General features: G+C 37.3%; 1 long non-coding RNA gene across 1 annotated transcript; it reads right to left on the reverse strand.

The window, feature by feature from the left end:
* Positions 1–10,394: 10,394 nt before the first annotated feature.
* On the reverse strand, positions 10,395–12,458 carry LOC141687393 (uncharacterized). The gene is made up of 3 exons (XR_012560999.1): positions 11,549–12,458; positions 11,101–11,465; positions 10,395–11,012 (listed from the first exon to the last, which is right to left on the reverse strand). It is a non-coding gene; the product is annotated as an uncharacterized LOC141687393 (long non-coding RNA).
* Positions 12,459–16,169: the final 3,711 nt, after the last annotated feature.

The raw sequence follows: 16,169 nt of genomic DNA on the forward strand, positions 1-16,169 counted from the left end.
TGCTCCCCCTGAAGTTATGCTCTCTGAAATTTCAGAATTTGAGTTGGATCCTTCAGGAATTGAATAATCAGAGTTTCCAGAATTATCAGAATTTGGCTCATCAGCACTTGATGAATCAGAACTTGAAGAACCAGTGACAGGTTATGATGCTTCTTGGAGTCTTGAGATGTGCTATGATCATTAGCTTGCTCCCCCTGAACATGTACATTTTCCTTTGGAGCAATTACCATAGTTTTAATGATATCAGGATTTAACCCGTCAGAACTTACAGGATCAGGATTTAAGTCATCAGAATTTACAGAATCAAAATTTATATCTTCATTTTCAAATCTCAGCTGATCATGATCATTGAAATCTTCAAGTACAATAATCTTTTTATCATCAAAAGATACATTAATAGATTCCATGACAACCCTTGTTATTAAATTGTAGACTCTGAAGGCTTTTGTGGAAAGTGGATATCCAACAAAAATTCCTTCATTAGTTTTTAGATCAAATTTTGACAGCTGTTCAGGATGAGTCTTAAGAACAAAACACTCGCATCCAAATACATGAAAGTATTTCAGATTTGGCTTCTTTTTCTTCACCATCTCATATGGTGTTTTTCAATGTAGCATTCTGTGTAAAACAAGCAGTCTGCACAGCTTCAGCCCAAAAATAGGTTAGTAGCTTTGCTTCATTAAGCATAGTTCGTGCAGCTTCAATAAGAGTCATGTTCTTTCTTTCTACAACTCCATTCTGCTGTGGAGTTCCAGGTGCAGAAAATTCCTGCTTTATTCCATGCTCTTTGCAGAATTCTTCCATGATTGAATTCTTGAACTCAGTGCCATTATCACTTCTTATTATTTTAACAGAATCTTTGACCAACTTATCCAGCGGTCTAACATGATCAGTTAGAGTAGATGCAGTTTCATTCTTCTTGTGCAGGAAATACACCCAAGTGTATCTTGTGAACTCATCCACTATAACCATAACATAATTTTCTTCTTTGCAATGGACATAACATTGACTGGACCAAATAGATCAACATGCAGTAAGTGATAAGGCTCAAGAATTGAGGATTCAGTTTTGCTCTTGAATGAAGATTTTCTTTGTTTTGCCTTTTGACATGAGTCACAAAGACCATCGGGAGCAAATACTGATTTTGGCAGCCCTCTCATAAGATCTTTCTTTACTAGCTCATTTATGTTTTTGAAATTTAAATGAGAGAGTCTCTTGTGCCAATTCCAGCTTTCTTCAATTGATGCTCTGCTTAACAGACAGATTGCAGAACCATCAGAGTTTATTGAAAGTCTGTCTTCATATATGTTACCATGTGTGACGCCCTCAATCTTGGGGTTAGGAAATGAGGACTCACACACACCTCTAATCTAGTAATTAAATAAGCATAAACCCCGATTAACTACTAACAGGATTAACATGATAAAGTATGAGACAAGATTATAACTACCAATCATAAAATATAACTTACAAACCCAAAATATTATTAAATAAACAATATCGATTCCGGCTGGGAACCGACAGATAACCCATTGTATCTTTAAACATTTCCTTCTAGGCGCGAGCTCACTCATAAATACCACTACCTGCTCTGGAAACTGGAAGCCCTCAACACGGTAGGGACCACCAGGTACGCTCTTACGAGCAGTGCGCCTAAGCCTGGCCATCTTCTTTCTTAACTGCCATGGTTAGATTAAAACAAAACATATGAGTATAAAACTCAGCAAGTAACTATATAGCAGTTCTACAATATCAATTCACAATATGCTTGACCAAACTCAGGGCATTCTACTTTATTTGATCTAGGTGGCAGATTTCCAGCTTTTGGGTTAAAGAAAGGTTTTGAAGGATAATGTGGGGCTTTCAAGGAACAAGGCTCAATGCAGGACGAAAGCCGACATTCATCACAAATCATTAAAGGATCAGAATAGATCTTTCAAAAGAGGAAATCAACAGTATTTCAATATATGGAATCAATCATATGATCAACAAATTCAAGAATCAGGGTTCTCGAGCTTTAAGCTTCACATTGACATAATCAACTATTTCCAAAACAATATAAACCATTTTCATTTTCAAGAATCAATTTACTGAACAGAAAGTTTCAGTTCCCTTTTTAAATAATCATTTAGAACCCTTGATTGGATCACTTTATCTTTCCATTTCATTATATACGGGTGATCAGCCCGTACCGACCTCCATTCCGGTCTTTAAGGTACCAATCGACATAATTTCAGCCTTAAGTTGGACTAGCCCCGCTAGCCTCTTACCATGACTGGACTAGTCCCACTAGCCTCTTACGTCCCAATCCAATCCATCATGAATTCATTTGGAAAACCTTGAGTTGGAAAAACAAATAGGTTTTCTAAAATTCATTTTATCATTACCAAGAATTTGAAATCATTCGGACTCTTTCAAGTCGAAACTCATTCTTAATTCAAATTTTAAGGAAACAAAGTTCAGGGAGTGATTTAAAAGATAAGCAAGGAACAATTCATAAGGATTCTGTATCAGGGATAACAAAGCACTTAAGTTAGAAGGATCAACATCTGTTTAGGGATCAATAGGATGATCAGGAAATAAGGTATCATTAAACAGGGTTAACAAGGATAATCAGAGGGTTCAATACAATTCATGGCTTAATAAATAACTTGAACAGAAAGGACAGATTATCAAAGGGTTGAATCATTAAGCTTATCAATAACAGTTTATCAAGAACAAAGGCAGGGTATCTCAAATCAATATCAGGGTTTCGTAATTAACCAGTTCAATACTCTACATGGTATGAACAACATTCTCTTTATAACCATTTACACAAGTAATCAGAGTTACTTGCCTGAATTTGCTTTCCTGAAGGTTGAACTACTGCCACCTAATATAACATTTCCTTTCCTAGCCTGAATGCCCTCACACTCCGAATCTATAATAAGAATCAAAATCTCAATCAGTTTCTCAACTCTCGTTCCCGGAATGATCACTCAATACGATAACTCGATTATATCCTTGACTCGAGTATACGATTATAGCTTATACACATAAGCACATAACACATAGCATATCCTTTTCTCGTAACTTTTATATCCTTATATACTTAGATATTTCTCAAATCACACTAATATAACTCTTTTTATGACCATAGCTATCACTTATAGCTTTTAATAACAAACGATTTAATTCCTTTTTTTCTTTTATTCCTTAATTCGAACCATACATACAAAACACAACCAAGTATATTCAATTTCAATATCATATAATCAATCACAACTAATGCAAATCACAAGAGTCATTTACGCACTTAAACTTCATCCTTTTTAATCAAAAATCCGAATCATAATCACATTAAGAATCAAAATCAACACCTTCTTTTAATCATCAAAATTCGAACATAAACACCACCCCAATCTTTGTCATGCAATCAAGTTCTCACTAGCCATTAAGATAATTGACAAAAACCAACTTAATTCCTCTTTTTACTCCTAAGACCCATTCGGGTTTTTCCATAAATCAAACATGCAATAATCAATTTTGACATGCAAGGTTATATATCACATTTCCCACTTGTTTTAATCCTTTACTAAGTCATTCCATTCATTTAAACACCAAACCATGCATTACCTAGCGACTTCAACTTTAATCAATCCATTCAATCAACATGCATTCACTTAATCATCAAATTAACCCCTTTTTAAACTCATTTTCCATTCGGCAAAAATCAAATTCACAACTCAAGGACTAAACATTGACATGCATAACTTGATCTTCTTTAAAACTAACATGCAATTACTTGATATATTAACTAAGCTATGATCAAGTCATCAAATTCAATTCCCCTTTTTAATTAGCACAAAGCCGAGGTATAACCCAACATGCAAACCTTAATTTTTGATTTTCTAAGCAACATTCACTTACACACATCCATTTACTTCCTAAAACAATCAATGCAATCATTTTATCAATCACATACTTGAGTTTCAGAAAAATACGAAACCCTTTTTCAATCTTTCAAGAAACCATAACATGCAAAGCTTAAAAAATCAAATTATCATATCATGGAAACTCCACCGGCTCTCCTTGGATCATAGCCGTTGGTGGTCGAACTTGAGAGAGCCCATAACGGGTCTCCTCTCGAGTTTATAACCCCAAAAATCTCTTGAATTCACTCTTATAGTTATGTATCAAGAAATCATTTTCCTTGAACACCACCATAGTGATTAATCATCAAAACACTTGCAAACACTTACATGCAAATGGGAATCGAGAGGTATACCGAAAATAAAGACTAAAGGAAGCAATATCTTTGAGTTTGAGTGAGGTTTGAGTGTTGCATGCAAGAGAGAGATGAGAGATGGAGAGAGCCGAGAGAGAGTGAGAGTGTTCGCGAGAGAGGGATGAGAAAGAAAAGAGAAGGGGAGAGTGGGTGCACGGGGAGGAAAAAGAAAAAGGGGGGGAATGGATTTATATACCACCAAAACAAGGGCAAACTTGTACTTTACTAATGCTTTTTATGCTTATATGTCCCTTTTCTTTTTACTCAAATGCAACAAAAATTAGATATAAAATATATCTCTCTCAGAAAGTCGGAAATTATTGCAAGTGACGATTTTAACACGTAGATCTCGAAATTAGCTTTTTAACCATTACTCATAATAGATTTTTGAGCGGACGGTTGATTTTATATGAATTTCGCAAGCTTGCCTTAATAATAACATTTTTCCACATAAAATCAATTTAAAAATGCAAAGACCACCAAATAAATCCACTCACCATTTTTAAAAAGTCTCTAGGACTACTAAGAAGATATCAAAACAAATCCCATGTTTTTGTCTTACTCGGATGATTTTATAAAAATACGCAAAGGTTAATTAAACCTTTATTTAAATCACATAATCCCTTTTAAATTCATAAAAACGTCACAGAACACATAGTCATGCACACAGACAACAATCTCACATATATAATCACATAATGACTCAGGTCTGATCATAGAATTTATCCCTCTTTAATCTTTATCCTTTTCTACGCGTTCCGGGTCACGTTCAGCCTGATGGCCCGACGCTCGGCGTTTTGATTATGCTTCTCATTATCTTTACCAATCAACACGTCACTTAAGACGAAATACTTTATTTAAACATTCATTTCATTCAATCACGCATAATTCACATTTTATATTCTTTAACTCCTTATTAGGACGGGTTCCGTTCTACCTGACGGCCCGATGACACAGCTTAACTCCTAAGCTGACTCTTTAAACTGGAACGTTTTTATCTACGCTCCTATATTCTAATATACAGAAAAGACAATTAATCAGCACTTAGTCACATAATTATAATCGCATCACATAACACATACTTTATTGACTTAATTACGTCACAAAATTCTCAGTCGTCACACCATGTCAGTAACCTTTCAGGACCACTTTGCCTGTAGAATTACTTACAACTTCACAGTGTTCTTCAAAGAAATCCACATGATAACCTCTGTCACAGATTTGACTCACACTTAGGAGATTGTGTTTAAGTCCCGAGACAAGAGCTACTGTTTCAATTATGACATTCCCAAGATTGATATTGCCATATCCCAGAGTCTTTCCCATGTTACCATCTTCATAAGAAACTCCTGGGTCAGCTTTCTCCATAAAGTCTGATAGCAGGGCTTTATGTCCAATCATATATCCTGAACATCCATTGTCCAAAACTAGGATGTTTCTCCTGTTGCCCTGCAATCACAAAGATCACTATTGGTTAGTTTTAAGGACCCAGACTTGCTTGGATACTTTGGCCTTTTTGTTAGCATTTGCAGCGGATTTAGTTTCAGAGTTTATGCTAACATGCTTTTTATCAGACTTTGCATCAGAATTTACACTAGAAGGAATTACTCTAACTTTCTTTAAAGAAGGTTTTATTTGATAATAATCATAGTATAAACTATGATATTCCTTACAAGTATAAATATAATGTCATAAACTACCACAATGAAAACAAGGATTTTGTGGTTTAAACCTAACAGACTGACTCTTAACTCCTGATCTAGGAGGTAAAGAGTTTATATCTTTATTTTTCCTGCAAAAAGAAGCAAGATGGTTAGAGTTTCCACAATTATAACATTTCTTTCTAGGAGCATTAGGAACATGCATATAATTATTGCTTTTATTCACACCTTCCTTTCCATTCCTATTTTTCCTAGCTTCCTTTACCTTGTTCACATTTTAATCTCCTTCAGCTTATGCTTAAGCTGCTTCTTTGTCATTAAACCTATGTTTACTGAAGCTGGTTTGTCCTGTTTTAATTTGTCAGAAATTGACTTTTCTTTGACTTCTGTCTTAGAGTCTTTCATCTTTTCAGAATCAGACACAACAGTTTTTGCTACAAATTTAACATGATTAACTTTAGGCTTTTCATCTTTCTTAGTAAAGTTTGGTTTTGATGACACAGTTTCCTTTTCTTCTTTATCATCTAGGTAACCTAGTCCCTCTTTCCAATTTCCATTTTCTAAGATTTTCTGAGTTGTTCTTCCAGAGTTAGTCCAAGTTTTGATTATCTCCTTTTCCTTTTCCAGTTCAGATTTAAGAGATTTATTCAGTTTTAGCACTTCATCTCTAACATACAAAGCCTCATCTCTTTCTTTCTGAGTTTGATGAAATATAACTAACTCTTTTTCTAAGTAGTCATTTCTGTTTCTAAGAACAAGACTTTCAGTTGTTAATCTTTCATTTGTTAAAGTCTGATCTCTAAAACTAATGAACATGGTTTTAAGATATAATCTTAGCTCAGAAATATCATCAGTATGAAAAACAAGAGTTGAATGAGGTACCTTCAATTCAGCAGCATCAGAACTGCTATCAGATTTGCCATTAAGGTATAGTTCACCTCATCTTCAGAATCTGAAGTGTCTGCCCAGTTTTTATTCTTTGTGATAAGTGCCTGGCCTTTATCACCTTTTCCTTTCTTGTAGTCAGGAAAGATGTGGCCTCTTTCACCACAATTGTAGCATTTGACATTTGAGTTGTCTCCTCTGTCAGACTTTCCTCCTTTGCGTTCAGACTTTCTGAACCCTTTCTTTTCAGAACTTCCACCTTTCCTGGAAAACTTCTTGCCCTTTCTGAATTTCTTGTAGGCTATCTTTGTGATACCCTTCACCATAAGAGCACACAGTTGCATCATCTCTGCATCAACATCCACTTCAGATAAACTTTCAGGTTCTCAATCATCATCATCAGAATCTGATGACTCTGAATCAGACTGTATGATGAGAGCCTTTCCTTTGTCCCTCTTTGAGACAACCACTTTAGGAGATTCCTCCTCAGCTTTAAGTGCAACTGTTTTTGACTTTCTTTCATGCCTTTTGCTCCTTTGATCCATCTCAAGTTCATGAGTCTTGAGCATATCATAAATTTCATCAAGAGTAGTTTTAGTAAGGTCAGAGTTGTCTCTTATGGTAGTAGACTTCAAATCCCAATTTTCAGGAAGAGCTAAAAGGAATTTTAGGTTTGAATCTTCAAGATCATATTCTTTGTCCACCAGTGACAGATCATTCAAGAGTTTGGAAAACCTGTCATATAAATTAGTTAATGACTCATCAGCTTTTGAGTCAAAGTGCTCATACTCTTGTGTGAGTATAGTCTTCCTGTTCTTTTTGATGGCTTCAGTTCCCTGACATCTTGTCTCCAAAGCATCCCGTATCTCCTTTGCAGTCTTGCATCCAATTACCCTGTTTGACATGACATTGTCAATTACACTATGCAACAGATGCCTTACCCTTGCATCCTTGGCAATAGATGAGATGTCTTCAGTTGTGTAATCACCTTTCTCCTTTGGTATCATCTTTGCTGGTTGATCAGCAACTGCAACAGAAAGCTTGGTAGGCTTATATGGTCCATCATTAATTCTATCAAGGTATTCTGGATCTGTGGCTTCCAGGAACATAGCCATCTTTACCTTACATATAGAATACTTAGATGCTCTCAGTATGGGAACCCTAATGGTTTCATATCGACTGTGGGTTTGATTGTTTTGAGTGTCTTGAGTTTTGGTGGGCTTAGGTGGAGTTTGTGTTTCTTCAGACATGATTGTAAACTGGATCTCACTATTTGTATATCAACAGAGAGACTCTGATACCACTTGTTAGGTCACACAACACTATAGAAGGGGGTTGAATATAATGTTTATACAATCAAATCAATTTAGAACACAAGTGTGTAACAGTATTCAAGTTTATTCAATATAATAAGCTCTGTTACAAAGTAGGTTAAACTACTCTCTCAGTGATGAACAATATCACTAAGAGCTGCTAGGTTACAATGAATAATCTTTCTCGTGACTGATAACACATATAGTGTAAACCCTAAGTTGTGTTTATATAGTACACAGTTACAAGATATCTTCTAATTGATATGGAATATAATTTTGTCTCCTAAAATATATCAATCAGATATTATCTTCTACAAGTCTTCTAGTTGTCCAACTCTTCATGCATATCTTCTATTGTTTAATCCAGATCCTCTCCTGTAAATCAGCCGCATTCCTTATCTGAAGTACCCGCACTTAAGTCCTGATATAAATCCTGACGACATTAAGTTCTGATATAAGTTTTGACTTCAGTAAGTTATGATTTCCAGTAATCCTGATAAGTCCTGATATTAAGTTCTGAAACTAAACAAATCAGATTAGACATGACATCACAAATATATCTAACAAAGTCCGTACGCCTAGTGAGGGCTGCGATGACTCAGTTTGACGAGTGTCACGTTGAGCACATCCCAAGGGAGGAAAATGCTAAGGCAAATGCATTGTCTAAGTTCGCTTCCTCAGAGATAGAGAAAAGTTCAGGTAGTGTGTACTTCCGCATTTTGAAAACACGGATTATTGATGTTAAACTTGTTGCCCCTATAGGGTTGAGGGGGTTATGGATAGATTCCATCAAAGCCCATATTCAGACCGGTTGGCTCCCGAATGATGCAACTGAAGCAGAAAGTTGGTCATGCGAGCACTGAGATACTCCTTGATCGATGGAATTTTATACAAGAGGTCTGATGTGGTTCCTTACTTAAGATGTCTTAGGCCTAGTGAGGCACGTTTGGCTCTTGAAGAAGTTCACGAGGGCATTTGTGGTCAACACTTGGGGGCAGAGCTTTAGTACACAAGATAACTCGTTTAGGCTTTTATTGGCCAGAGATGATGGCCGATGCCAAAGAATATGTGAAGAAGTGTGATCGTTGTCAGAAATATGCACCGGTTGTTCGACAGCCCCCTGAGATGCTGACTTCCATCAATTCATCCATTCCCTTTACCATGTGGGGAATGGATATACTTGGGCCTTTTTCCCATGGTCACTGCACAAAGGAAGTTCCTGATTGTAGCTATAGATTATTTTACTAAGTAGATTAAAGCTAAACCTTTAGCCAAGATCACAACCAAGCAAGTTGCACAATTCCTGTAAGAAAACATCATGTGCAGATATGGAATCCCTCGTATCCTGGTCACCGATAATGGAACACAGTTCAACAATGAAGAATTCAGAAAGTATTACGAGGAGAATGAGATCGAGTTGCGATTTACCTCCGTAGCTCATTCACAAGTCAATGGGCAAGCGGAAGTGGCAAATCGTATAATTCTAGATGGGCTGAAAAAGAGGATTGAAAAATCCAGGAATAATTGGGTGGATGTAATACTCCCAATACTTTGGGCTTATCAGACTACTTGTAGAGTCACGACCGGAGCGTCACCTTTTACGTTGGCATATGGAGCAGAGGCAGTTGTTCCTGTGGAAATATCGCATTAATCTCCCAGAATCCAAGCATACAATGCTGAAGAAAACGAGAAAGGGCAAAGGCTATCCCTAGACCTAATTGATGAAGTACGAGATGAGGCACATGCCAAGATATTGGAATATCAGAAAAAGCTTCTTTCTACTATAACTTAAGGGTGAAAGAATGGTTCTTCAAACATGATGACTTGGTTCTAAGAAAAGTGGAAGCTTCTGGTGTAGGGCAGAAAAGAAAGCTTCCCGCAAATTGGGAGGGGTCGTACAAGATCAAAAGTGTTCAAGGAAGAGGATCCTACAAGCTGGAAACTATGGATGATTTTGAAGTACCAAGGACTTGGCACGTGCAGGACCTGAAAGTCTACTATGTATAAGCCTGATGGGCAAGATTATCACTTGGCAAATAGGTTGAAAAGCACCTTGAAGCTTTGCTCGCATAGAATTTTATGTTTTAGTTTTACAAGACTATTATTTTTAAGTTTTAGTTTTACCAAGACTTATGTAAGGGATGTATCCCATAGTTGATGAAATTCATGAAGCTTCCGATATGTGGTATTAAGTTCATATAGCACACAAAGTTATAATAAATAAAACTAAGTTCATAAATTCGGATATAAAAACGTAGGGTTTGATAAGTAAAGAGACTATTACAAGTTCTGATCATAAATAACAAAGCCACGCAGGGCCAATAAAAACTCTAAGGAGCAGAGGTGTCATCGGCATCCATGTCGTCACCTCCTTCGCTCTCATCAGAAGTCTCTGCAGTAGCGGTCTCACCAGAAGAAGAGCCGGCATCGTCCTCTGCGGGTCGAGAAAATGAATCAGGGGGAGGAAGAAGCTGGTCATGAGGGATATCATGAGACAACTACGCGGGTACGGAACCTCTGTAGTAAGGTCTCGTTATCGGGGCACACGTAATCCGTCGGGTTAACATCAGGACAAGCCTCGTTCACTGTCCCGAGGGCCGTGTCCCAAGCAGTCCTGAAGAACACAGGGAACACAATATTATCCCTATCCCTCATAGACTGAGCGAATTCGTCCGTATCCAAATAAGCGTCGATAACTCTATCCTTCTCAGCCTTCAGAGTAACTAGCTCAGCATTGGCCTCCCCTAACTATTCCTCCTTGCGCTTCATCTTCTTCTCCAGCGCAACACATTTTCTCTGTTGTCTTCTGAGGACGTTATCCGCATTATCCGAGGCTTTCTTCCAGGACTTGGCTTGTCTCACATCCGCTAGGAAATAAGCGTTGGACTGAAATAAAATGATAAATAAAGGTTGTAAGGCAAAAGAATGTTACAAGTATATAAAAAAAGAGGAGTTAAAAGGGGAAGACCCTTACCGAGGCTAGAGATTGGGTACCCATAAGCTTTACCCTCTCCAAGTCTGAACCAACCACAATATCAGTGAAGTCCTTAGGGGTCACAGAGTGATAGGACCAATCTCATGCGTGCTTCGTGGAACCAACCACGGTATCCCCTCGACGGAATCCCCAGAGAGGCTGGAAAGCACCAGTAGCTATAGAAGCAAGAACAGCTAGGGTTTCAGTCCCCCCAGAAGAAGCCTCCACTATGGGCTCTTTATGCTTCTTCAGAAAGCTAGGTTTCGTTGCCTTACCACGGAGGTCTAACCCCGCAAGCCGGGCCTTTTTCATTCTTGTTATTTCCTCAACAACAGGCAAGTTCTCATTGTTGATTTCCTTGGCGGCTGCAAAAACAAGGGAAAAACAAAAATAAGTGGTGTCAATAATGCACGAAAGAAAATAAAAATAAGAAGGGAAGAAAAAATACCCTGCACGGAGACTGAGAAAAGCCCCACTTGGATCAAAGAAAACTCCTCTAACAGAATCCAACTGGGAGTTTCGCCGTTATCCTTTATAAGATCATTATATATGGCAGTCTATTCGGGAGTTAGGTGAATGGATTTGGGGCTACCATCACTGACCTTCCCAAAGGAGGATCTAAAAAGTGTGCCCCAGTCTTCATTCTCCCACTTAAGACAGACAAAACTGTCTCTCCATTGTTGGTTATTATCAGGAATTGAAGCACTGTTAAAAATTTGTTTACACTTGGGCCTTTGCCTAATATAAACCCAACTACAAGAGTTTTGGGCACTGTTATAGCACTGGAAAATTTTCCTAAACTCAGCTACTGAAAGAGGGAAACCACTCCTAAGACACAAAACCGTGAAACAAAGAATATTTCTCCAGGGATTGGGGGGAAGCTGACAAGGATTAATTTGTAAATCTGATAACAAAGTGGCAATAAATTCGTGAAAAGGAAAACTAAGCCCCGCAGTAAGGGCGTCTGCATAAACAAACAAAGTATCGGGCTTCTAGTGGCATGTACGGTCACCACCTTCGGCAGGAACTATTCTAAGAGGGGGACGAACGTTAAAGGTTACGTTAAGTTTGTTGATAGCATCTACGTCATACCATTTATTACAATAATCAAAGGAGTCTAAATGAGCTTCAGATGGATATTCATCCCCCTAGTTTTAATCATATCTAGTAACGACATATAAGATGAGCAAATTTTGATGTCGTTACCTCTCTTAGATGCTGAAGCAATCTTGCCTGCCCTTTCTGAACTCTTCTCCGCCATAGATGGAGGCTGAATGAAAGCTTGAGGTTGAATATTGGAGAAAGAGGATGACCGAAAAATGGTGACCTACCAGGAAACTCTAATGAAAAGGAGGAGAAGAGATTTTTTAAGAGGGGAAGTGAAATGAGAAATAAAAAATCTCACTCCACTCTCCCCATTATATAGCCCCCCTCAACCGGTCAATGGGCCGGTAATCTAGGATTCCAACCGGCTATAGCCGGTCAAAAAAGCCCACCCCATTAACGAGGGCCCAATTCTGGAACCTTCTAGATTCCCCTATAAAAATAAAATAAAAGAAAAGAAAAATGATATACATGTATACAGAGAATTCTGGAACACTCAAGAATTGGGTAAATAACAAGCCCAGAAAAATTGGGCCCAAAAAGGGAAAGCCCGTGATGAAAGGCCCAGTAAAAAGCCCATGAATGAAAGGCCCGGCCTAATTAAAATCAAATCAAGAATTAAAATCCTGGCCTAATTTCGGTCAGGATTATGATTTAATTCCTGATCGAAAGCACCTGCTTGAAAAACACCACGACCAGGAAATATAGAGGCGTAATTCGGTCAAAATTTTTAAAGTTCGGACAGAAATTTTGTCCAAATCCTGGTCGAAAGATCTTCGTCGAAAAAACATTCGATTAGGAAAATAATGATCTTTAATTCGGTCAGAAAATGGGATAAGCATCAGGTCTTGACCGAAAATTCGATCAGAAATTCTGATCGAACATTCCTGGTCAAAAATTCCACGAGCAGAAAATATTGGACCTTAATTTGGTCAGAAAGTAATATTGCATTAAATCCTGACCAAATTCAGTCAGGATTCTAATCGAACCAACATGACCGAAAGTAGCTTCGACCAGGACTTTTGGGACCATTCGACCAGGATCCTGGTCGAATGGATTCTTGGTCGAAAATTTTATTAAAAATAAAAATAAAAAATAATGATCCTTAATTCGGTCAGAAAATGGGATAAGCATCAGGTCTTGACCGAAAATTCAATCAGAAATTCCGATCGAACGTTCCTGGTCGAAAATTCCACGAGCAGAAAATATTAGACCTTAATTCGGTCAGAAAGTAATATTGCATTAAATCCTGACCGAATTTGGTCAGGATTCTGATCGAACCAACCTGACCGAAAGTAGCTTCGACCAGGACTTTTGGGACAAAATTTTGGTAAGAACTTTAAAATTTTTGATCGAATTACGCCTCTATATTTCCTGGTCGTGGTGTTTTTTGAGCTGGTGTTTTCGATTAGGAATTAAATCAGAATCCTGACCGAAATTAGGTCAGGATTTTAATTCTTGATTTGATTTTAATTAGGTCGGGCCTTTCATTCATGGGCTTTTTACTCGGCCTTTCATCACGGGTTTTCCCTTTTTTGGCCCAATTTTTCCTGGGCTTCTTATTTACCCAATTATGGAATGTTCCAGAATTCTATTTATACATGTATATCATTTTTCTTTTCTTTTATTTTCTTTTTTTAGGGGAATTTAGAAGGTTCCAGAATTGGACCCTCGCTAATGGGCTGGGATTTTTTGACCGGCTATAGCCAATTGGAATCCTAGATTATCGGCCCATTGACCGGTTGAGGAGGGCTATATAAGGGGGAGAGTGGAGTGAGATTTCTCATTTCTCATCACTCATTTCACTTCCCCTCTCAAAAAATCTCTCCTCCTCCTCTTTAGAGTTTCCCGGTAGGTCACCATTTCTCGGCCATCCTCTTCCTCCAATATTCAACCACAAGCTTTCATTCAGCCTCCATCTATGGCGGACAAGAGTTCAGAAAGGGCCGCCAAGATTGCTTCAACATCTAAGAGGGGTAACGACATCGAAATTCGCTCATTTTATATGTCGTTACTAGATATGATTAATACTAGGGGATGAATATCCATCTGAAGCTCATTTAGACTCCTTTGATTATTGTAATAAGTGGTATAACGTAGATGCTATCAACAAACTTAACGTAACCTTTAACGTTCGTCCCCCCTTAGAATAGTTCCTGCCGAAGGTGGTGACCGTACATGCCACTGGAAGCCCGATACTTTGTTTGTATATGCAGACGCCCTTACTGCGGGGCTTAGGTTTCCTTTTCATGAGTTTATTCCCACTTTGTTAGCAGATTTACAAATTAATCCTTGTGAGCTTCTCCCCAATCCCTGAAGAAATATTCTTTGTTTCATGGGTTTGTGTCTTAGGAGCGGTTTCCCTCTTTCAGTAGTTGTGTTTAGGAAAATTTTCCAGTGCTACAACTTTAACAACCCAACTAATTAAGGTTTCTCAAGATAATACTTATTTAAATCCAAACTCCATTAAAATCTGATAAAACTTTCAATTCTTGAAATAAAATACAACCAAATTACAACCAAACCAACAAACTCTAAAGAAAATCTAAGAAAATACAAAACTCCTCAAAGTCTTGGAACTCGCACTATTCCCCTTAAACAACCCACCTAAAAGAGAGAATACCTGCCAGAGGAAAACAAGAAAAACAAAAGACCGGCAGTGAGCGAAAGGCTCATATACGGATATAAAATAAAGCATAACTGAACAAAGATTAAAAGATGACGAAGCTAAGAACACAACTGAATATCTGAATGAAGCACAATAATAATAGTGAATGAGATAATATAAAAAAATGAATACTCAACTCACAAAACAAAACTAAATGCTTACCACCCAAAACTTATCATATTCTTACACATATCCTTATCAATTATACATAATATTCACAAATAATATAATTGAAAGAATAATGATAAAATGAAATCATACCCTTACACATACTCTTACACATATTCTCACACTTACAAAATAATACATAAAATAGCTTACATACAAACATGGGAGATAATCTTACACTTACAGGATGTCCTACATTTTCGGTAATCCAGAAATATGTAGTCATCAAAACTTACAGGGGCTTGCACAGCACAAAGCAAATGCTACACAATATCTTACAGGGGCTTGCACGACAATAAGCACGTGCTACCCAAAAGGCCAAATCATACACATACTAGCCATGGTTATACGTGTCCCACAACTTCGGCGATACGCCCATACAATTTAAGTACACCGCATAGGAGGTGCCAAGCACGAGATTATCCACTCGCGACGGATGTCTTACAACTCCCAAGTCATACAAATAACATAAATAACTCAAAATAAATACTCGAAGATCACACACTCAAATATCTTACATCTCCAAAATCATATATAAATTTATCAAATAACCTAAAAACACTATAACCCAACATCACGAAACAAAATAACATAACAAACTACTAATTATTGATAAGCTCAAATCTGATCAGTTTCAAAGAATGTCAAATTACTACATAAAGATGAAGTCAACTGAAAAAGTACGAAACACAAAAGTCGTAGGAAATTCCGATGCCTTTCCAGAATGGTAAGGCTCGTCAAAAACGAACAAGTAATGAATTCAGAAAACAAATAAATGCGGAATGCAGAACAGAATTAGCCCCTGATTACAATTATATTTTGATTTTTAAGACATCAAAATCACAGAATTTAGCAGCAGAATGTAAACGCAAATTGCAGATATCGAAAAGAGCTTTCCAGAATGGTATTGCTCATAATATTTGAACAAATATTCAATTTAATATGATTTTTCAAAGGTTGGATATTCAAATCCCGAAGTCAAACAGGCAGGTCATACAAATTATAGAAAAACTCATATTTAGAGACCGAATTTCACAAACGGCAAGGAACGAAAGTTGTAGATAATTAAAAGACCTTTCTGAAATGACCAAAATCAACAAATTCTAACAGATAACGAATCAGATATGAA

Source organism: Apium graveolens, chromosome 9 (assembly GCF_009905375.1).
Source record: "Apium graveolens cultivar Ventura chromosome 9, ASM990537v1, whole genome shotgun sequence".
NCBI classification, from domain to species: domain Eukaryota; kingdom Viridiplantae; phylum Streptophyta; class Magnoliopsida; order Apiales; family Apiaceae; genus Apium; species Apium graveolens.